The 23,291-nt window shown below is 54.3% G+C and overlaps 2 protein-coding genes across 4 annotated transcripts in view; one reads left to right on the top strand and one right to left on the bottom strand.

The window, feature by feature from the left end:
* Window positions 1-9,787, bottom strand: part of LOC137562450 (monocarboxylate transporter 13-like) — a 158,900-nt gene extending 149,113 nt beyond the window's left edge. The window contains exons 1-2 of one of the 3 annotated variants that reach the window (XM_068273799.1): window positions 9,624-9,787; window positions 728-824 (exon numbers count right to left, since the gene is read on the bottom strand). The gene's annotated coding sequence lies outside the window, so the exon portion shown is untranslated. Of the gene's footprint in view, window positions 1-727; window positions 825-874; window positions 894-9,623 lie in introns of those variants that run through there. The other 2 variants (XM_068273800.1, XM_068273801.1) reach the window with 2 other exon arrangements.
* A 17-nt stretch (window positions 9,788-9,804) lies between these two features.
* The window catches only part of TP53 (tumor protein p53), a 60,788-nt gene continuing 47,301 nt past the window's right edge, over window positions 9,805-23,291 (top strand). Inside the window, exon 1 of the mRNA XM_068273802.1 lies at window positions 9,805-9,921. The gene's annotated coding sequence lies outside the window, so the exon portion shown is untranslated. The remainder of the gene's footprint in view (window positions 9,922-23,291) is intronic.

The following is a 23,291-nucleotide window of genomic DNA, read 5'->3' as shown; positions in this document are numbered from 1 at the left end:
TGTCACATCAATAAACACCAGGCACTGCCCATGAGGAGGTGAACACTAGGCATTGGCCGTGAGGAAGTGAACACCAGGCATTGCCCCCGAGGAGGTGAACACCAGGCACATCCCATGAGGAAGTGAACACCAGCCACCACCCCTGAGGAGGTTAACACCAGGCACCGCCCCTGAGGAGGTGAACACCAGGCACCACCCGAGAAGGTGAACACCAGGCACCACCCCTGAGGAGGTGAACACCAGGCACCACCCCTGAGGAGGTGAACACCAGCCACCGCCTTCGAGGAGGTGAACACCAGGCACTGCCCCGAGGAGGTGAACACCAGGCACTGCCCCCGAGGAGGTGAATACCAGGAACCGCCCCCGAGGAGGTGAACACCAGGAACCACCCCCGAGGAGGTGAACACCAGGCACTGCCCCTGAGGAGGTGAACACCAGGCACTGCCCCTGGGGTGAACACCAGGCACCGCCCCTGGGGAGGTGAACACCAGGCACTGCCCCTGAGGAGGTGAACACCAGGCACTGCCCCTGAGGAGGCCAGAGCTTTTTGAGAAGCTGCTGAACCATTATCTGATTGTGCAATGTATAAACATGTAATCATCTCCAATGTGTATATTAGAAGACATGACTTTCCCCCCAAATCCTTTTGTACCACCCCTAAGGAAGAAATCACAGGGAACTCTCACTGTCCCCCCAAACTGAGATTTGTATAAAAAGAGCCACCTACCTCTTGTCACATGATGCTTGGATACACACTGACCACATTGTGGCTCTGCCGCTATAAGTGCAGCATGCTGGGAGACAAAGAATGGATCAGAGAAGATCTAAAACAAAGTACAATTACATATTGTCACCATCACAGTGTAGACATTACCAGTGAAAATCAGCTGCATAGATCGTGGGTTGTGGCTGTGTGTGGTTTGTGGGCTGTGGACGTGTGAGGTACGTGGGCTGTGGATGTGTGTGGCTAGGGGGCTGCGGATGTGAGCGGTTCATGAGTTGTGGACATGAGCGGTCTGTGGGCTGTGGACGTGTGCGGTTCGTGGGCAATTGACATGTGTGGTTCATGGGTTGTGGATGTGCGCAATTTGTGGGTTGTAGACATGTGCGGCTCGTGGGTTGTGGACATGTGTGGTTCGTGGGCTGTGGACGAGTGTGGTCTGTGGGCTGTAAACGTGTGTAGTTTGTGGGTAGTAGATGTGAGCGATTTGTGGGTTGTGGATGAGAGTGGTTTTTGGGCTGCAGACGTGAGCGGTTTGTGGGCTGTGGACATGTGCGATTCGTGGGCTGTGGACATGTGCGGTTTGTGGGCTGTGTGGGTTGTGGCAATGTGCGATTCGTGGGCACTGGACATGTGCGGTTCATGGGCTGTGGACGTGTGCGGTTCATGAGTAATGGACGTGTGCGGTTTGTGGGCAGTGGACGTGTGCGGTTCGTGGGCTGAGGAGATGTGCGGTTCATGGGCTGTGGACGTGTGCGGTTTGTGGGCAGTGGACGTGTGCGGTTCGTGGGCTGTGGACGTGTGCAGCTCGTGGGCTGTGGACGTGTGCAGCTCGTGGGCTGTAGATCTGGGTGGCTCGTGGGCTGTAGATCTGGGTGGCTCGTGGGCTGTAGATCTGGGCGGCTCATGGGCTGTAGATCTGGGCGGCTCATGGGCTGTGGATCTGGGCGGCTCATGGGCTGTGGAACTCTGTGGTTTGTGGGCTGTGGATCTGTGCGGCTCGTGGGTTGTGGACCTGTGTGGCTCACAGGTCCAGCTCGTGGGTTGTGGTCGTGTGCGGCTTGTGAGCTGTGGTCGTGAACGGTTTGTGGTCATGTGCGGCTAGTGGGCTGTGGATCTGTGCGGATCGTGGGCTGTGGACCTGTGTGTCTCGTGCGCTGTGGATCTGTGCGGCTCATGGGCGGTGGATCTGTGCGGCTCATGGGCTGTGGATCTGTGCGGCTCATGGGCTGTGGATCTGTGCGGCTCGTGGGCTGTGGACCTGTGCGGCTCACAGGTCCGGCTCGTGGGCTGTGGTCGTGTGCGGCTCGTGGGCTGTGGTCGTGTGCGGTTCCTGGGCTGTGGTCGTGTGAGGTTCGTGGGCTGTGGTCGTGTGAGGTTCGTGGGCTGTGGTCGTGTGAGGTTCGTGGGCTGTGGTCGTGTGAGCTTCGTGGGCTGTGGTCGTTTGCGGTTCATGGGCTGTGGTCGTTTGCGGTTCGTGGGTTGTGGTCGTGTGCTGTTCTCGGGCTGTGGTTGTTTGCAGTTCGTGGGCTGTGGTAGTGTGAGGTTCGTGGGTTGTGGTCGTGAGCGGTTCGTGGGCCGTGGTTGTGTGCGGTTCGTGGGCTGTGGTCGTGTGCGGTTCCTGGGCTGTGGTCGTGTGCGGTTCCTGGGCTGTGGTCGTGTGCGGTTTCTGGGCTGTGGTCGTGTGCGGTTCCTGGGCTGTGGTCGTGTGCGGTTCCTGGGCTGTGGTCGTGTGCGGTTCCTGGGCTGTGGTCGTGTGCGGTTCCTGGGCTGTGGTAGTGTGCGGTTCCTGGGCTGTGGTCGTGTGCGGTTCCTGGGCTGTGGTCGTGTGCGGTTCGTGGGCAGTGGTCGTGTGCGGTTCGTGGGACGTGGTCGTGTGCGATTCGTGGGCTGTGGTAGTGTGCGGTTCGTGGGCCGTGGTGGTGTGCGGTTCGTGGGCCGTGGTCTTGTGCGGTTCGTGGGCCGTGGTCTTGTGCGGTTCGTGGGCCATGGTCGTGTGCGGTTCATGGGCTGTGGTCGTGTGCGGGTCATGGGCTGTGGTCGTGTGCTGTTCGTGGGCCGTGGTCGTGTGCGGTTCCTGGGCTGTGGTCGTGTGTGGTCCGTGGGCCGTGGTCGTGTGCGGTTCGTGGGCCGTGTGCAGTTCGTGGGCCGTGGTCGTGTGTGGTTCATGGGCCGTGGTCGGTTCGTGGGCCGTGGTCGTGTGCGGTTCGTGGGCTGTGGTGGTGTGCGGTTCGTGGGCTGTGGTCGTGAGAAGTTCGTGGGCAGTGCTCGTGTGCGGTTCGTGGGCCATGGTCGTGTGCGGTTCGTGGGCCGTGGTCGTGTGTGGTTCGTGTGCTGTAGTCGTGTGCGGTTCGTGTGCTGTGGCCGTGTGCGGTTCGTGGACTGTGGTCGTGTGCGGTTTGTGGACTGTGGTCGTGTGCGGTTCGTGGGCTGTGGTCGTGTGCGGTTCGTGGGCTGTGGTCGTGTGTGGTTCATGGGCTGTGGTCGTGTGCGGTTCGTGGACTGTGGTCGTGTGCGGTTCGTGGGCTGTGGTCGTGTGTGGTTCGTGAGCTGTGGTCGTGTGCGGTTCGTGGGCTGTGGTCGTGTGCGGTTCGTGGGCCGTGTGCGGTTCGTGGTCGTGTGCGGTTCGTGGGCTGTGGTCGTGTGCGGTTCGTGGTTATGTGCGGTTCGTGGGCTGTGGTTGTGTGCGGTTCGTGGGCTGTGGTTGTGTGTGGTTCGTGGGCTGTGGTCGTGTGCGGATCGTGGGCCGTGGTCGTGTGTGGTTCGTGGGCTGTGGTCGTGTGCGGTTCGTGGGCTGTGGTCGTGTGCGGTTCGTGGGCGGTGGTCGTGTGTGGTTCGTGGGCTGTGGTCGTGTGTGGTTCGTGGGCCGTGGTCGTGTGCGGTTCGTGGTCGTGTGTGGTTCGTGGGCTATGGCCGTGTGCGGTTCGTGGTTGTGTGCGGTTCGTGGGCTGTGGTTGTGTGCGGTTCGTGGGCTGTGGTTGTGTGTGGTTCGTGGGCTGTGGTCGTGTGCGGTTCGTGGGCTGTGGTCGTGTGCGGTTCCTGGGCTGTGGTCGTGTGCGGTTCGTGGGCCGTGGTCGTGTGCGGTTCGTGGGCCGTGGTCGGTTCGTGGGCCGTGTGCGGTTCGTGGACTGTGGTGGTGTGCGGTTCCTGGGCTGTGGTCGTGTGCGGTTCGTGGACAGTGCTCGTGTGCGGTTCATGAGCCGTGGTCGTGTGCGGTTCGTGGGCCGTGGTCGTGTGCGGTTCGTGGGCCGTGGTCGGTTCGTGGGCCGTGTGCGGTTCGTGGACTGTGGTGGTGTGCGGTTCCTGGGCTGTGGTCGTGTGCGGTTCGTGGACAGTGCTCGTGTGCGGTTCATGGGCCGTGGTCGTGTGCGGTTCGTGGGCCGTGGTCGTGTGCGGTTCGTGGGCTGTGGTCGTGTGCGGTTCGTGGACTGTGGTCGTGTGCGGTTCGTGGACTGTGGTCGTGTGCGGTTCGTGGACTGTGGTCGTGTGCGGTTCGTGGGCTGTGGTCGTGTGCGGTTCGTGGGCTGTGGTCGTGTGCGGTTCGTGGGCTGTGGTCGTGTGCGGTTAGTGGGCTGTGGTCGTGTGCGGTTCGTGGACTGTGGTCGTGTGCGGTTCGTGGGCTGTGGTCGTGTGCGGTTCGTGGGCTGTGGTCGTGTGCGGTTCGTGGGCCGTGTGCGGTTCGTGGGCCGTGTGCGGTTCGTGGGCTGTGGTCGTGTGCGGTTCGTGGTCGTGTGTGGTTTGTGGGCTGTGGTCGTGTGCGGTTCGTGGGCTGTGGTTGTGTGCGGTTCGTGGGCTGTGGTTGTGTTTGGTTCGTGGGCTGTGGTGGTGTGCGGTTCGTGGGCCGTGGTCGTGTGTGGTTCGTGGGCTGTGGTCGTGTGCTGTTCGTGGGCTGTGGTCGTGTGCGGTTCGTGGGCTGTGGTCGTGTGCGGTTCGTGGGCGGTGGTCGTGTGTGGTTCGTGGGCTGTGGTCGTGTGCCGTTCATGGGCCGTGTGCGGTTCGTGGTCGTGTGTGGTTCGTGGGCTGTGGTCGTGTGCGGTTCGTGTGCCGTGGTCGTGTGCGGTTCATGGTCGTGTGTGGTTCGTGGGCTATGGCCGTGTGCGGTTCGTGGTTGTGTGCGGTTTGTGGGCTGTGGTTGTGTGCGGTTCGTGGGCTGTGGTTGTGTGTTGTTCGTGGGCTGTGGTCTTGTGCGGTTCGCGGGCCGTGGTTGTGTGCGGTTCGTGGTCGTGTGCGGTTCGTGGGCTGTGGTCGTGTGCGGTTAGTGGGCCGTGGTCGTGTGTGGTTTGTGGTCGTGTGTGTTTTGTGGGCTGTGGTCGTGTGCGGTTCGTGGTCGTGTGTGGTTCGTGGGCTGTGGTTGTGTGCGGCTCGTGGGCCGTGTGCGGTTTGTGGGCTGTGGTCGTGTGTGGATCGTGAGCTGTGGTCGTGAGCGGTTCGTGGGCTGTGGTCGTGTGCGGTTCGTGGGTTGTGGTCGTGTGCGGTTCGTGGGCTGTGGTCGTTTGCGGTTCGTGGGCTGTGGTCGGGTGTGTGGTTCGTGGGCTGTGGTCGTGTTCGGTTCGTGGGCTGTGGTCGTGTGCGGTTCATGGGCTGTGGATGTGGCGAGGGGTTAAATTCCTGTAGGGGGGATAAGGAAACTCAAGGTGTAGAGAGGGGGAGGGGTTAAATACCTGAGGGGGAAGGGGAGGAGTTAGAGACCCCTGTGTGGTAAGGGGGAGGGGTCACACACCTGTGAGGGGGAGCGGGGCAGAGCAGTAGCTGTAGGGAGTGGGAGGGGTCACACACACCTGTGAGGGGGGAAGGGGCGGAGCAATAGCTGTAGGGAGTGGTCACACACCTGTGAGGGGGAGAGGGGCGGAGCAGCAGGTGTAGGGAGTGGGAGGGGTCACACACCTGTGAAGGGGAGAGGGGCGGAGCAGCAGCTGTAGGGAGTGGGAGGGGTTATACACCTGTGAGGGGGAGTGGGGCGGAGCAGCAGCTGTAGGGAGTGGGAGGGGTCCCACACCTGTGAGGGGGAGAGGGGCAGAGCAGCAGCTGTAGGGAGTGGGAGGGGTTATACACCTGTGAGGGGGAGGGGCGGAGCAGCAGCTGTAAGGGGAGGGGTTATACACCTGTGTATCAGCCTCCTTCAATTCTATGTTACTCAGATTATAGATACCCCGCTCTATATCTGTTTTCACAATAGGACCTTGATTCCACACATGTCCCCTCCCTCCCCTACAGCCCCTCATCTTTCTTCTACTTTTCCCCTCCTCACCTCCCCCCTCTTCCCCCCCTCCCTTGGCAAAAAAATATTTAGTGATGATCTTCCTCCCTCCCCCCAGAGGGTTCCTCGACCCAGTACTTACCCCACATCTCCTGGGTCTGCCCCCCGTTTTACCAGGGGTGGTGGCTATTCGTTGTTGTATGCGATTTTCATTGCCCTTAACGGACCGGAGTTCACTCGAATATTTTCTTTCTCTCCTTTTCCTTACGAACTCTTTTTTGAATAACACTTCCCTCCAGTTCACCACTCCCCTCATTTCCCAACACAGAACTCCCCCATATATCCTACCCCTAGCCCCCTGTGGAAAGGAACTATCCCTCATCCCTTCATGTCTTATCCACGCTCATATTCGGAATTTGGTCACTTCTTTTTATTTGTGTTGGTTTAGGTTTTACATTGATGCTGTTTTCTCCGGATCTTTCTTGGATCCTCAATAGGCCCCACAGGAGTCAAATCCCCCCACTGGCCATGTGTCCTCTACCACTGGTCTACAGTGCTCCAGTTGTAACACCTCCAACCGCCCCTCCCACCTCCTCCCAATCCACCACTCTCTCCCCACTTCAGAAACCTCGGGCATAATCCCCGGAGTCCTCATGTATGCTCCATTGGCAGATTTCCTCAGCTACCCCAGTGCAGGTACTGAATCCCTACTGAATTCCCTCTTTTTCTTTTCCATAATTTAGTTCGTAGTCTATTTTTTATACTCTTTTCCATGTTTTGATATTCTGGAACTTTGTTAAAGGGTTCCATCTCCTTTTTTAATTTGCCTATTTCTTTATTCAAATTAAAACATTGACTCCTCCTTGTATCTGAGGAGAGGGGCGGAGCAGTAGCTCTAGGGGGTGGGAGGGGTCACACACCTGTGAGGGGCAGAGGGGCGGAGCAGCAGCTGGTGGGGGGGGGGTGGGAGGGGTCATACACCTGTGAGGGAGAGAGGGGCGGAGCAGTAGCTCTAGGGGGTGGGAGGGGTCATACACCTGTGAGGGGGAGAGGGGCGGAGCAGTAGCTGTAGGGAGTGGGAGGGGTCACACACACCTGTGAGGGGGGAAGGGGCGGAGTAATAGCTGTAGGGAGTGGGAGGGGTTACACATATGTGGGGGGAAAGGGGCGGAGCACAAGCTGTAGGGGGAGGGGTTATACACCTGTGAGGGGAAGGGGAGGGGTTAGAGACCCCTGTGTGGTAAGTGGGAGGGGTCCCACACCTGTGAGGGGGGAAGGAGCGGAGCAATAGCTGTAGGGAGTGGGAGGGGTCACACACCTGTGAGGGGAAGAGGGGCGGAGCAGCAGCTGTAGGGGGTGGGAGGGGTTATACACCTGTGAGGGGGAGAAAGGCTGAGCAGCAGCTGTAGGGAGTGGGAGGGGTCACACACACCTGTGAGGGGGAAGGGGCGGAGCAGTAGCTGTAGGGAGTGGGAGGGGTCACACACCTGTGAGGGGGAGAGGGGCGGAGCAGTAGCTGTAGGGGGTGGGAGGGGTTACACACCTGTGAGGGGAGAGGGGCGGAGCACAAGCTGTAGGGGGAGGGGTTATACACCTGTGAGGGGGAAGGGGAGGGGTTAGAGACCGCTGTGTGGTAAGTGGGATGGGTCACACACCTGTGAGGGGGGAAGGGGCGGAGCAGCAGCTGTGGGGGGGTGGGAGGGGTCACACACCTGTGAGGGGGAGAGGGGCGGAGCAGCAGGTGTAGGGAGTGGGAGGGGTCACACACCTGTGAGGGGGGAAGGAGCGGAGCAATAGCTGTAGGGAGTGGGAGGGGTCACACACCTGTGAGGGGGAGAGGGGCGGAGCAGCAGCTGTAGGGAGTGGGAGGGGTCACACACCTGTGAGGGGCAGAGGGGCGGAGCAGCAGCTGTGGGGGGGGTGGGAGGGGTCACACACCTGTGAGGGGGAGAGAGGCTGAGCAGCAGCTGTAGGGAGTGGGAGGGGTCACACACCTGTGAGGGGGGAAGGGGCGGAGCAGCAGCTGTGGGGGGGGGTGGGAGGGGTCACACACCTGTGAGGGGCAGAGGGGCGGAGCAGCAGCTGTGGGGGGGGGGGGGTGGGAGGGGTCACACACCTGTGAGGGGGAGAGGGGCGGAGCAGCAGCTGTGGGGGGGGGGGGGGGTGGGAGGGGTCACACACCTGTGAGGGGCAGAGGGGCGGAGCAGCAGCTGGTGGGGGGGGGGGTGGGAGGGGTCACACACCTGTGAGGGGGAGAGGGGCGGAGCAGCAGGTGTAGGGAGTGGGAGGGGTCACACACCTGTGAGGGGGGAAGGAGCGGAGCAATAGCTGTAGGGAGTGGGAGGGGTCACACACCTGTGAGGGGGAGAGGGGCGGAGCAGCAGCTGTAGGGAGTGGGAGGGGTCACACACCTGTGAGGGGCAGAGGGGCGGAGCAGCAGCTGTGGGGGGGGGTGGGAGGGGTCACACACCTGTGAGGGGGAGAGAGGCTGAGCAGCAGCTGTAGGGAGTGGGAGGGGTCACACACCTGTGAGGGGGGAAGGGGCGGAGCAGCAGCTGTGGGGGGGTGGGTGGGAGGGGTCACACACCTGTGAGGGGCAGAGGGGCGGAGCAGCAGCTGTGGGGGGGGTGGGAGGGGTCACACACCTGTGAGGGGGAGAGGGGCGGAGCAGCAGCTGTGGGGGGGGTGGGAGGGGTCACACACCTGTGAGGGGCAGAGGGGCGGAGCAGCAGCTGTGGGGGTAGGTGGGAGGGGTCACACACCTGTGAGGGGGGAAGGGGCGGAGCAGCAGCTGTAGGGAGTGGGAGGGGTCACACACCTGTGAGGGGAGAGGGGCGGAGTAGCAGGTGTGGGGGGGTGGGAGGGGTCACACACCTGTGAGGGGGAGAGGGGCGGAGCAGCAGCTGTAGGGAGTGGGAGGGGTCACACACCTGTGAGGGGCAGAGGGGCGGAGCAGCAGCTGTGGGGGGGGTGGGAGGGGTCACACACCTGTGAGGGGGAGAGAGGCTGAGCAGCAGCTGTAGGGAGTGGGAGGGGTCACACACCTGTGAGGGGGGAAGGGGCGGAGCAGCAGCTGTGGGGGGGTGGGTGGGAGGGGTCACACACCTGTGAGGGGCAGAGGGGCGGAGCAGCAGCTGTGGGGGGGGTGGGAGGGGTCACACACCTGTGAGGGGGAGAGGGGCGGAGCAGCAGCTGTGGGGGGGGTGGGAGGGGTCACACACCTGTGAGGGGCAGAGGGGCGGAGCAGCAGCTGTGGGGGTAGGTGGGAGGGGTCACACACCTGTGAGGGGGGAAGGGGCGGAGCAGCAGCTGTAGGGAGTGGGAGGGGTCACACACCTGTGAGGGGCAGAGGGGCGGAGCAGCAGCTGTGGGGGTAGGTGGGAGGGGTCACACACCTGTGAGGGGGGAAGGGGCGGAGCAGCAGCTGTAGGGAGTGGGAGGGGTCACACACCTGTGAGGGGCAGAGGGGTGGAGTAGCAGGTGTGGGGGGGAGTGGGAGGGGTCACACACCTGTGAGGGGAGAGGGGCGGAGTAGCAGGTGTGGGGGGGTGGGAGGGGTCACACACCTGTGAGGGGGAGAGGGGCGGAGCAGCAGGTGTGTGGGGGGGGGGGTCTCACACCTGTGAGGGGAGAGGGGCGGAGCAGCAGCTGTGGGGGGGGGGAGTGGGAGGGGTCACCCGTTAGGAGAGATAGAGAGACACATACCCCAGGCTCCGGCGGCGGACGGTGTGGAGGACATGGCGGGCTGTCATGCAGGGGGGCGGGGCCTGGTGACGGGGACAGTGAGAGCGAAGGTCACAGCCAGGCAGTCTCAGTAAACACCTGCGGGAGGGGCGGGGCCGCGGCGGCTGTTGCCAGGAGACCGGGGGAGGCGGGCGCCGGAAGTGATGAGGGCGGATGTGGGCGGAGCTGGAGGTGGTGTAGAGGCGCGCGGGACGCTGGGAGACGGGGAATTCCCGACACACGAGGCGGCGAGAGACGGAGCGGCGCGCTAGAGCCTCCGGTGAGTGACGTCACACGTACAGCCCCGCCGCGCGCGGGGAGAGGGCGGGATATACAATGCTGCTGCCGCTGCCCGGGTACTCCTCACCCCCCCCCCCCCGGGGCAGAGAGAGAGGAGAGGTGACAGCGGGCAGGGGGGACCTCCGTATAGCAGCGCCATGCTGCAGCCAGTCCTCTCCCATCATCCCTCCGCTGTCCAGTCAGTAAGGAAGAGGTCAGAGACTCGCCAGGCAGCTCCGTGCAGTGTGTGTGTGTGTGTCAGTCAGTGGTCCATAGAGAAGCAGGGACGTAGTATCTGGGTAATCTAGTACCTCTCGCCTGACATTCAGCCCCCTGCCCAGATAACCTCATCCTTCCTTGCGGACGTGTCTTATGGCTGCCTGTGTGTGTGTTTGGCTATTGCTGAAGTTACTTGTTTGGAAATCTCTCATTTATTCCCTCTCTGTCCACTTTTCTAACACTGAGCCAAGTGCACTCTACATACATAAAATAAGTAGCCATGTTCCCCAAATAGTAGAATGAATCTGATCTAAGGTCTGAGTGCCGGGGAGGCACAGGGGGCAGGGGGTGCAGCACAGAAGCAGGGATGGCGCCCATGGCATGAGCCGTGCCTGCACCCCTCTAGATACGCCTCTGGCCCATTCATCTTCAGCAATGAGCTCATATCTTTCAGGTTGGAGGGTTGTCTTGCCATCCCTCTGATCTTTAGCTCCCTCCACAGATTCTCAGTTGGATTCAAGTCAGGACTCTGGCTGGGCAACTACAAACCATTAATCTTGTCTGCTAAGCATTTCTTCACCACTTGTGCTGTGTGTTTTGTGTCATAGTCATGCTGAAATGTCCACTGGTGGCCAAGGCCAAGTTTCTCTGCAGACTGCCTGATGTTGTCGTTGAGAATCCTCATGTATTGCTCTTTTTTCATGGTACTGTTTACTGTGATTAGGTTCCCTGGTCTATTGGCTGAAATCACCCCCAAAGCATTAGGTTCCCACCACCATGTATGACAGTGGGGATGGTGTTCTTTGGGTTGAAGGCTTCTCCATTTTACGCCAAATGAAGGGAGCATCATTGTGACTAAACAATTCCATTTTTGTTTCATCTGACTGTAACACACACGCCCAGAAGTCTTCTTCTTGTTTGTCTAGATGAGCATTTCCAAAGGCCAAGCGAGCTTTTGTGTGCCTTATCTGGAGAAGTGGTGTCCCCTGTGTTGTGGAGTCGCTACAAACATCTTCTGACTGCTCAGGTTACCATTCCTTACAATCCTCTAACTTTCATATTACAATCTTGTTGATTAAAGTATGTAACATAAAATTCCTCTTAAAGTGAGTCCAAGATGAACTTTTACACATTACATAATTGTGTCCCTTTCCTATTGTTTATAGGGCATTCCTCAAGCCAAATACTTTTTTGTATTAATAATCTAATTCCTTATAAGCTAAACAAGCCTCACCCACAGCTTTTCAGAGAGCCTTGGGATTTTCAGATAGTAGCAAGGGCTTATGGGAGCTCAGTCTGGGCAGCAGGAGTGGGAGGTGTTACTAGCCAGAGATTTCAGAGACAGAAGGGAGGAGGGAGGATTAGGTTTGTCACAGGCTGAGTGCTGAAAATGCAGATAAGCTTGCTCTGTGTAATGTTTACAAACCACATCGCTGCTGTCATTCTATCACAGGAAGAAATACTCATTCTATTGAAGCTGCTTGTAGCTAAATTTACTATCTAAACTATCCAAACTTTAGATAAGATATATAGACAAGTTACTACTTCTAGTTAGTTTTTCATCTCAGATCTGCTTTAACTGCCAATGCTTACGAATTTTAAGACAAGTGAGCTGAGGGATCTGGAGGCTGCCATATTTATTTTCTTTTTAAACAATACCACTTACCTGGCTGATCTTCTGCCTCTAATACTTTTACTCACAGACTTGGGCCTCGTTCACATCATACGCGCTTCCGTGCGCATTTGGAAGTGCGTATGATGTGGTAACATGCAAGAACCGCAGAACGGTATAGACAGCCCTTCAGCCATTGTGGATTGGGAGAAAAAAGAAACGAAATTCCGGGCACCTTCCGTCCAATCTGTTTATTGGCAGTGGCATCAAATTAGATGGCTTGTATATGACACATCCATGCGGTGGATACTCAGATGATGATGAGATGGAGGTGAGGGGGCACCGGGCACCAGATGGGGCTTGCGACGGCCGTTTCGCGTCTCACCGGACGCTTGGTCACGCTGCGCTCCAATACAGAGGCGAAATGCGGACTTCCGGAAAAAATGCGGGGATAGTCCCCGCCTCTTCCGGATTCCGCACACGCCATTGGTGAGAGGAGATCTGTGGGGCAGTCCTACCAGCGGAAACGTCTAGCAACCGTCACCTAACTACATTACCCATACAGCATTGCGGATCCAATCCATGGGAGGGGTGTAGGCTTTCGCCACGCCCTGCTTGGCTGTCACTCATTCTGGACCTCCACTCCCCTTGATCCGCGCTGTTCCATGGCCACTGAATGCATTTTAACAGTAAACCATGATGCGGGCATGTAGGAATGCGATGGTAGATTTATTCCATTGCTATTCAGTGGTGCGGTGCGAGACGTCACTACCTGGTGGTACCTTAATTATGTGCAAAAAAGTGCATGATAAGTGCAAAAGTGACACATGATTAAAAGGAAAAGTAAATTAAAATCCGGGCTATTCAGACCCAGCTGCAGCCAAACTAGCCTAACTGTTCGGATACTTAAAGAGTGGCACTGGACATACTGCCCATTCGTGACCTATAGCTGTTCAAAACTACCGGGGGTAGGGGGCTTAAAGAGAAACAGGAACATGGCGGGGCGATTCAGCAGGATCCCGAGCTATCTGGCAAGATAGCACAACCCCCACGAGTAGCCTTCAGGAGAGCCCCCTCCCTTGCTAACCTCCTGACCAGGAGTGAATTTGTGTCCCCTAAACGTACAACTTGGCTAGATCAATACGCCACTAAAGGCAATTTCAAATCTGGATTTTGCAAGTACTGCCCCAGGATGATCACACAGAAATATATAGAGGTGGGAGGGGTTGGGTTCCATATGAAAGGCCTCTACACATGTCAAACTGATTATGTAGTGTATGTTCTATTCTGTCCCTGTAAAAGGTATTATATTGGCCAAACAACGAGATCTATTAAGAAACGTATTGGGGAACATATCAGTACAATCATAGCTGGGAAGAGCTGCACCAGATTGGTCTCCCATATGAGGGACGAACATGGGGGCAGCTGCAATGGACTAAAGTTTGCAGTTCTGGACAAGATTGAGGTCCCGAGAAGGGCAGGGGATAGGGACAAACTCCTTTTAAGGAGAGAAACGTGCATCATACTGCGGACTGAAGCAATGGGGCCAGCAGGCCTCAATGATAAAATTGAATTGGCCTGCATGTTGGATCCTTGAGGATCTGTACAGCGAGCCAGCATGGTGTGATGAATATCAATATGTTATGGATAATTATGATTGTTCACTGTCCCCTTGATCCTTATGAAGTCTGTTAATGTTAATGATCAGTGCTGGTCGGATGGAGGTGGAACTAAGGGTTTTTAATGCCCTTTTATCGCCCCGCCATGTTCCTGTTGTTTCTCTTTAAGCCCCCTACCCCCGGTAGTTTTGAACAGCTATAGGTCACGAATGGGCAGTATGTCCAGTGCCACTATTTAAGTATCCGAACAGTTAGGCTAGTTTGGCTGCAGCTGGGTCTGAATAGCCCGGATTTTAATTTACTTTTCCTTTTAATCATGTGTCACTTTTGCACTTATCATGCACTTTTTTGCATATAATTATGGTACCACCAGGTAGTGACGTCTCGCACCGCACCACTGAATAGCAATGGAATAAATCTACCATCGCATTCCTACATGCCCGCATCATGGTTTACTGTTAAAATGCATTCAGTGGCCATGGAACAGCGCGGATCAAGGGGAGTGGAGGTCCAGAATGAGTGACAGCCAAGCAGGGCGTGGCGAAAGCCTACACCCCTCCCATGGATTGGATCCGCAATGCTGTATGGGTAATGTAGTTAGGTGACGGTTGCTAGACGTTTCCGCTGGTAGGACTGCCCCACAGATCTCCTCTCACCAATGGCGTGTGCGGAATCCGGAAGAGGCGGGGACTATCCCCGCATTTTTTCCGGAAGTCCGCATTTCGCCTCTGTATTGGAGCGCAGCGTGACCAAGCGTCCGGTGAGACGCGAAACGGCCGTCGCAAGCCCCATCTGGTGCCCGGTGCCCCCTCACCTCCATCTCACCATCATCTGAGTATCCACCGCATGGATGTGTCATACACAAGCCATCTAATTTGATGCCACTGCCAATAAACAGATTGGACGGAAGGTGCCCGGAATTTCGTTTCTTTTTTCTCCCAATCCACAGTATGCATGATCTTTCTTCATAGTATCCGTTGTGCACATGTTCCAGCAGTAGGGATTCTGGAAGACGTCGGTGATCTGGTGAGAACTGTTTAACCTCTACTATACTCACACTGTCTCCACACAAGCCAGCATAGGGAGTGCCACTTTGAACTTTTTCTGCCTAAACAAAGCCCTTCAGCCATTCACATCAAATGTGCTGCGCAGCAGTACCATGCGTTATGATGCGCTTGTGTACTGTTGCATGTATTTGCCCGCAAGCGCAGCGCCGACTCATTTACTGTCAATGGATGGGATCAGCAGTGCAGTGGGTAGCAGCGCAGATCGCGTGTGATCGTACATGTTGTATTCCGATCGCACGGCCATCTGCGCTGCATAGGTGTGAGTGAGGTTTAAAACTAGTCCTCGGTAAGAGTACTTGTAGAAGGTACAGACAGGAACAAAGAACATCTATCAGGCCCTAGGCAATGTAAGAGTGATGTGCAGAGACTCTGCAGGAGAATGAGGTTAATATTATTATTTATTGTATTTATAAAGCGCCAACATATTACGCAGCGCTGAACATTAATTTAGGTTACAGACAATATTTAGGGGTGACATACAGCAATATGACAATACAGGAATACAAGAAAACCAGATCACACAGCACAGTATGAGTACAAGGTAATGCTTAGTCACTGGATGGAGCATGGAGATCACACAGCACAGTATGAGTACAAGGTAATGCTTAGTCAGTCACTGGATGGAGCATGGAGATTAGGCAAGTTAGGTTCACTCAAGTGCATAGCATGGGTTCACAGTAATGGAGGTGCATGATCAGGTAGTACACAAAAGGACCGTGCCCAAAGGCTTACAATCTACAGGGAGAGGTAGAGACACGAAAGGTAGGGGACCAGAGTTCAGATGTAGGTTTAGAGCACTTGTGAGGGGTGGTAGGCCAGAGTGAAAAGGTGAGTTTTGAGGGCCTTCTTGAAGATGTTGGAGGGGGCTGCCCTAATGGGTGGAGGTAGAGAGTTCCAAGGCTTTGGAGCAGCTCTTGAAAAGTCCTGGAGGCGTGCATGGGACTGTGTGATGTGGGGGGTGGTCAGGCGAAGTTCATTGGAGGAGAGGAGTGAGTGGCTAGGTGTGTACCTATGAGTAAGATTGGAAATGTATGTTGGACAGGTATTGTGGACAGATTTGTAGGTCAGACACAGTATCTTGAATATGATTCGGGATTGGATAGGAAGCCAGTGGAGGGATTCACGGAGGGGATCAGCCGTGGTGGAGCGATGGGAGCAGTGGATAATTCTGGCTGCCACATTCATGATGGACTGCAGTGGGACTGTTCGGGCCATAGGGAGACCAGACAGCAGGGCATTGCAGTAGTCAAGGCGGGAAATTATGAGGGCATGGATGAGGAGTTTGGTGGTGGCAGAGGTCAGGAAAGGGCGACTCTTACAGATGTTACGAAGGTGGAAGTTGCAGGACTTTGTGAGGTTTTGGATGTGGAGAGTGAAGGAGAGTGCAGAGACCAGGGTGACACCCAGACAGCAGGTTTGAGAGGTAGGGCGAATGGTAGTGTGGTTAACAGTGCAAAAAACTGCGTAAAAGGTGGATCAGCGCAACACCAGGCCGCCTCCGAATGGCCTCCAAATCAGAGGTGCGCTGAGCCCCCCCAGAAACTACAAACACACCTTGAACCCAAACAGAAGCTCTGCATATACACCAAAAGCATGGCTGTTAAGTGGGAGCAGCTGACCAAAAACAAATTAAATTAGTACATAGCAAGGAAATGAGCAGCGCTACTTAAAAACAGGCAAGTGCCTACCTGCAAAAGAGTGCAAGCCCCACTTGTGGGTTATAATACACACCGAACATACACATGTCTTGTCTACCACTGGAGGCGGATGTTAGTTTCCTGTAACAGCTTGCATGCAACCTATTAAGTACTCGTAACAGTGACATGCACATCTGGGAGGTTTATGGATGGCTGGGGTGGGAAGATCATAACTTCCGTTTTGTCTAGATTTAGTTTCAGGAACCTAGCGGACATCCAGGAGGAGATGGCAGATAGGCAGGAGGAGACTTTGTCCATGGTAGTGGTGGATATGTCAGGGGTGTGGAGGTAGATCTGGGTGTCATCTGCATAGATGATAGTTAAAACCCATGGAGGAGATAAGATAACCTTGCCAATGGAGGATGTGTATAGTGTGAACAGTAGGGGGCCATGGGCCGAGCCTTGGGGGACTCCCACTGAGAGGTGGTTGGGGGTGGACGAGGATTCATTAAAGGAGGTCGTGAAGGAGCGGTTGGAGAGGTAGGATGAAAGCCAGGTCAGGGCGATATGGTGAATGCCCATGGACTGGAGGAGTAGGGGATGATCTACTGTATCAAAAGCTGCTGAAAGGTCAAGGAGGAGGAGAATGGAGTATTTACCTTCAGCTTTAGCTAAGGCAAGGTCATTGACCACTTTGGTGAGAGCAGTTTCGGTTGAGTGGGCAGGCTGAAATCCAGATTGCAGTGGGTCTAGCAGTGAGTTGGCATTGAGGTACTGGGTCAGGCGTTTGTGAACCAGACGCTCGAGGATTTTTGAGGCAAAGGGGAGGAGGGAGATAGGACGGTAGTTGGAGGGTAGCGGGGGGTCGAGGGAGGGTTTCTTGAGCAGGGGTAGTACAGTGGCCTGCTTGAAGTCCGAGGGGAAGGTGCCTGTGGATAGGGAGAGGTTGAACAGGGTAGTGAGGACTGGGGCCAAATCTGTGAAGTGAGGCTGGAGTAAATCAGAAGGGATGGGGTCAAGGGGGGGGGGGGGAGTAGTGGTATGGGAAGTCTGCAGTAGGTGGTTGACTTCCTCGTTGGTAGGAGTGAAGGATGTGAGTGGAGGATAGGGTGTAGGAGGAGCTGGTTGGGAGGGGGTGGGAGGTGAAGATTGGATATTTCCTGACGGATGGAGACAATTTTGTTGGTGAAGTGGAGGTTGCGAGTATGGGTAGTGCGCCAGGGCTGGGGGTTAGGGGGTCTGTTGTGGTGGAATATTGGTGGAGCAGCTTTCTCTAGGGCTGATGAGTTTGCTGAGCTGCAGCAAGATTAGGACAGGTTAGGGTGGGGCGAGTGGAGGAGGGCATGGAGGGAGTCAGCAAGGACGCCAGGGTTGAGCTTGCGTAGGTCATGCTGCCATCGACCAGGTGGGTGGGCGGGTAGATTGGAGGTGCCTTCCGTGAGGAGGTTGAAGGTGAGAAGGTGATGGGCTGAGGGTGGGAAGGGGTCTGCAATGGTGGAGGATTTAGTGAATATAAGGTCGAGAGTGGGACGTGCAGTGTGAGACGTGCAGTGTGAGTGGGGGTGTTGGTGTGTTGTACTAGGCCATGTGAGTTGGCAATGGTGAGTAGCCGGGTTGCAACAGAGTCGCGGAGTTCATCGTTGGGAATATTTAAATCCCTGAGGATGATGGTGGGGAGGTCAGAGGAGAGGATGTTGGGAGCCAGGAGGCAAGGTTGTCGAGAAATTGTCGTGTGGAGCCCAGAGGGCGGTATAAGACTGGCTGAGAGGGGATTGTAGAGGCGGATAGTGTGGGCCTTGAATGACGTGAATTGTAGGGAGGTAGGTGGAGTGAGGACACGGAAGGTGCAGGATGGGGAGGAGCAGACCCACCTCTCCCCCAGTCCTGTTGTCTGGTCTGGGGGTGTGACTGAGGTGAAGCCCCCCCGTAGGAGAGGGTAGCCTCTGCGGCAGAGTCAGAGGAGGTGAGCAATGTCTCAGTGAGTGGGAGGATGGTGAGGGATGGGGAGAGGAGCAGACCCACCTCTCCCCCAGTCCTGTTGTCTGGTCTGGGGGTGTGACTGAGGATGGATGTTGGTTATTTGTGGACAGAGGGCTGTGAAGTGTATGGAGCAGGTCAGCAGGGGATGCTTGTCTGGCAGCAGGCTGTGGCCCAGGATTGGGTGATATATCACCAGCTGCAAGTAAGAGTAGGAGGGAGAGAGTAAGCAAATGTGAATGGGATGTAAATGTTTGTGAGGTTTTTGAGCTGCTGGAGGGAGAGAGAGAGAGAATTCAGGAGAGCGAACAGTTCATGAGAAGCTGAGTAAGGTGAGGAAAGCAGAGCAGGTGAAATGAATATGCAGTGAGGTACACTGGGAGGGTGCATAGTGCAATGCAACTTGTAGATGTTTGCAGACAGGCAGAACATGAGAAAAAGTGCAGTAAACATGGTAATGGTCTCTGATTATAACCAGGAAGCTTCCAACCACGAAACAGTGAGTATGCAGTTAGTGCAAGCAAACCTCTGTACATAAAGGGTCTACTTGGCTGTGCAACGTATATCCAGCAGTGGCCCTTTTAGCAATAGCATTGGAGGCAGTTGTGGATGCAGAGTAGTAGCTGTGCTTAGCCCACAAAAATGAAATAAACCAATCAAAAATAGTTACTTGGCTGCTTCAATAAAGTAGTCCCCATAGTTGTTTCCAGCAAAGTCTTCCTCTATTACACATTCTTCCTGCACAATCTGAACATGGATCAGGCCCTAGGCAATGTGACTGTGGGTACATGTAAGAGTGATGTGCAGGTACTCTGCAGGAGAATGAGGGGATTCTTCCTCTATTACACATTCTTCATGCACACTCTGAACCAGGTTTATGGGTGACAGACAACACCTCTGTGTTCAATGTGCACAACATTCTCAGTGGATTCCCTGCAGCTCTGTGGGGAGTGCATATGTAGAGTATAGTACTACTGTGTAGCAAAGTAAACCTGAGACAGATGAAATTAAAGTTTTATACATACCTGGGGCTTCCTCCAGCCCCCTTCAGGCTAATCAGTCCCTCGCTGTCCTCCTCCACCACCTGGATCTTCTGCTATGAGTCCAGGTACTTGAGCCAGTCAGGCGTAGTGCGCATGCACACACTCCGCCGCCAGGAGCATACTACACCTGTGCAGCACTATTGCGCAGGTGCAGAATGTTCCTGGCTGTGGGAGCGGCATGCGGCCGGACAGCGCTGACTGGCTGAATTACCGGGACTCATAGCAGAAGATCCGGGTGGTGGAGGACAGTGAGGGACTGATTAGCCTGAAGGGGGCTGGAGGAAGCCCCAGGTATGTATAAAACTTTACTTTTCATCCGTCTCAGTTACCATTTAATTTGTAGTCACCAAACCAAATTTTAACAGCCTATCAAATTATTTGATTTCATGAGCAAAGGGAGTGCATACATTTGCATAAATCAGCATCAATGCAGAATTATTTCCATCTCATTAACCATCTCTATTAGTGACACGGCTACACATCAGGCTTTATTCTTACAGCATAGATGTTGTTTAGTATATATGAGATTCCTGTGTACACATCATATATACAGTCACAATCAGATGTGTATATCTGACTTTAAAAATACGGGGACTGCTTTATTGAAGCAGCACAAGTAACTAATTTTGATTGGTTTATTTCATTTTTGTGGACTGAGCACAGCTATTACTGTATATATACATTATTTAGGCCTCTTGCACACTGCATGCATTTCAGATTCCGATTCCGCTTTTTAATCTGTTTTTACATCCGATTCCGATTCAGATTTTTAATCTTAACTGCATGCTGCGTTTTTTGATCCGTTTTTCTGTTGAATGTATTCAAGGAAAATCGGAAACGGAATCGGAAACGGAATCGGAATCGGAAAACAGATTTGCAGTGTGCAGGGAGCCTTATGATGACTAGTATCTGAGAAATAGAACATTTTTATCATATTTTCTATTTTAATTAGTTTAAATTCATTAGGAGTCGGTGCATTTTTTCCCGACTCCGGGCACCCAAAAATAGCCTCAACTCCACAGCCCTGCTCCTTGGTCTGCATCCGTGGATCCTTTATCACCACTCTCACTATCCTCGGTGTGTATCCGTGGAACCCAGCAGTGCTCAGTGTCTGTTGGATTGTCTGCCTTGAGACATCGCCACCAGCAGATCCCAGATTCCCCAGGATGGCCTTGGTGGTGATCCTTGGATTCTTTATCGCCTCTCTCACTATCCTCCTGGACAGTACAGGTGTTACTTTTGGCTTCCGACCACGTCCTCTGAGGTTTTCCACAGTGCGGAACATCTTGTATTTTCAATAATTTGCACTGTAGCCACTGGAACTAGGGAAAACATTTAGCAATGGCCTTGTAGCCCTTTCCTGACTTGTGAGCAGCCACAATGTGCAGCCGCAGGTCCTCACTGAGCTCCTTTGTCTTAGCCATGACTGTCCACAAACCAACTGCAGAGAGCTGCTGTTCTTCACCTGTTGAATAGATTAAAAACAGCTGTTCCCAATTCATCACGGTAATTAGGATGCTTTAGAACAGCTTGGACTATTTGGAATGATATAGAACTTTGGATTTTCCCACAGACTGAGACAGCTTGAGAAGGGTGTGAATAATTTTGGACTGGACACTTTTTGCTCAGATGTAAATAAAAGCTGAGATTTTGTTTCCACAAGAATTCCTCTTGTACTTATAGTCTTATTCTCTTTTGGGAGACACTTATGTTATTTCCCATCAAAAAATGTCTTGCTGGTCGAATATAAGTAACTAAGTCAAAATTTGCCAGGGGTATGAATAAATATGGGCAGCACTGTATTATATGGCTATGCTGTCTGTCTGAGTATATACTGTGCTGTTTCCTGTGCAAGGTAATGTGTATGCACACGCACTAGGCCTGAACCATTTTTAAGAGAATCTGTATTGTTAAAATCGCACAAAAGTAAACATACCAGTGCGTTAGGGGACATCTCCTATTACCCTCTGTCACAATTTCACCGCTCCCCGCCGCATTAAAAGTGGTTAAAAACAGTTTTAAAAAGTTTGTTTGTAAACAAACAAAATGGCCACCAAAACAGGAAGTAGGTTGATGTACAGTATGTCCACACATAGAAAATACATTCATACACAAGCAGGCTGTATACACCCTTCCTTTTGTATCTCAAGAGATCACTTGTGTGTTTTTACCTTCTGTCCCCTGCAGCTCTCCTGCACTGAATACTAGTGACAGGCTGTGAGGCTGATCCTTTCTTCCTGTCTAATTCCTCAGTATGTGTCAGCCCAGCTCCTTTCACAGCCTAACAGAGGAGGATTTTTATCCAGCTCTTTTCTATCACTGATAAGATAGCAGAGACCTGCTGGCTTATGTAAATAACACACACACTGGAGTGTGCAGAGAGGGGCCTGGAGGGGTGTGCATAAACAGACCAGCACGGAAGAGTTGGCAGCCTTCCAGACACAGGCCGACAAGTCTGACAGGGGAAAGATTAAAAGATACATTGATTTATTACAGAGACAGTGAAAGTAGAAAGTGCTGCAGTAAGCCAGAGCACATTAGAACAGGTTTAGGAACTTGTAGAATGGTAGGAAAAACGTAATTTTTGTTACGGAGTCTCTTTAAGAAAAAATTGAATTAAGCGATTTCTGTCCGAAATTGCAATTTCGATTCACGATTACCTTCAAATCAAGCTTTGTTCTCCCTCTGCGCCTGTTTGTCCCCCCTGTCTCTTTTTGTGCCCCCTTTGCCTCTTTACACGTCCTCTGGGTCTCTCTCTTGCCCCCATGTCTCTGTGCCCTCTCTGTCTCTCTTTGCACCCCCTCTGTGTCTCTCTGTTCCCGCTCTCTCCTGTGTCTCTCCTGTGTCTCTCTCTGTGCCTCTCTCTGTGCCTCCTCTGTCCCCCAAGCTGCATCAGTTCTGGACATAGCTTCCAGCACAAGTCCAGCGATGCCAGTCTATCCACTTCGCCTCTTGCAGGCTCTAATGACATACAGGAACCCAGAGTTTTGCCAAGCACAAGAGCCGGCAAACGGCGATAGAGGATGGACAGCATTGGATTTATACGGAAGGTATGTCCAACGCTGCGGGCCGCACACGCTGGGACTTTGGGGAAGTTTGAAGACGCTGCTTCAAACTTCCTCCATGTGGAAATGACGTGATCACGATAATTGCCACTGACGATTCCAAAATTGTGATCTTGGTGATCACGATTTCGGTTTAAATTAGATTTATCTTTCAGGCCTAACACACACTCTCTCTCTCTCGCACGCGCACTATACTCGAGTATAAGTCTTAAAATGTAGGTCTGTTTCACTTCATAAAAGTATAGGGGTCGACTTACACACGAGTCACAGGCAACTCTGACCACACCGAGTTATCTGTGTACTAATAGTGACATCCCCATTTGCAGCAATGTACCCTGTAGTAAGTGATACTTTGAGGAAAGGAAATGCATAGAAAACACAGGTCTGAAAGTCCTGGCCACAGCAATAACAAGGAGAGGGGGAGGGGAGAAATACTGGGCTGCATAAAAGTGAGTGAATCATTGCAGCATTTGGGAAGCCTGGATGAAGTATTGGCTGCATTTAAGGGACAGGAGGGGTTAATGGCTGCAATACTGTATGCAGTGCAGCCATTAACCCCTCCTGAGCCCCAAGTGCAGCCATTAAAGCCAATGGGTACAGCGTAAAAAATAAGTCACTCACCTAAGGAGAGGGAAGGCTCGGTCCTAATGAGCCTTCCCTCTCCTCTCCCGGTGCCCTCGGTGCTGCGCTGGCTCCCCCGTTCGCGTCCGCCGCTGCAGGGACTTCGGAGGTCTTTGGGAGCACTCGGGCTTCCGAACACGGGCCGCTCCATACTACGCACGCGCGATTGCGTCATAGAGGGCGCACGCGCGATTGCGTCATAGAGGGCGCTCGCGCATGCGTAGTATGGAGCGGCCCGTCTTCGGGAGCCTGAGTGCTCCCGAAGGCTTCCGAAACATCCCTTCGGCTGCGGAAGTGGCAGTATTTGACCGAACTGGTCGAATACTGCTACGAGGGATACTGCGCAGCACCGAGGGCACCGGGAGAGGAGAGGGAAGGCTCATTAGGACCCAGCCTTCCCTCTCCTTAGGTGAGTATCTGACTTTTCTATTTTTTTTAGGTGGTAAACATTCACTTTAACTTTGCTGGTTAGACTTATACTTGAGTCAATAAAAAATTCCAGCTTAAGAGG

The sequence above is a fragment of the Hyperolius riggenbachi genome, chromosome 3 (assembly GCF_040937935.1).
Source record: "Hyperolius riggenbachi isolate aHypRig1 chromosome 3, aHypRig1.pri, whole genome shotgun sequence".
NCBI classification, from domain to species: Eukaryota; Metazoa; Chordata; class Amphibia; order Anura; family Hyperoliidae; genus Hyperolius; species Hyperolius riggenbachi.
Note: the sequence above shows the minus strand (reverse complement) of the source record. Positions and strands in the feature narration are given on the sequence as shown.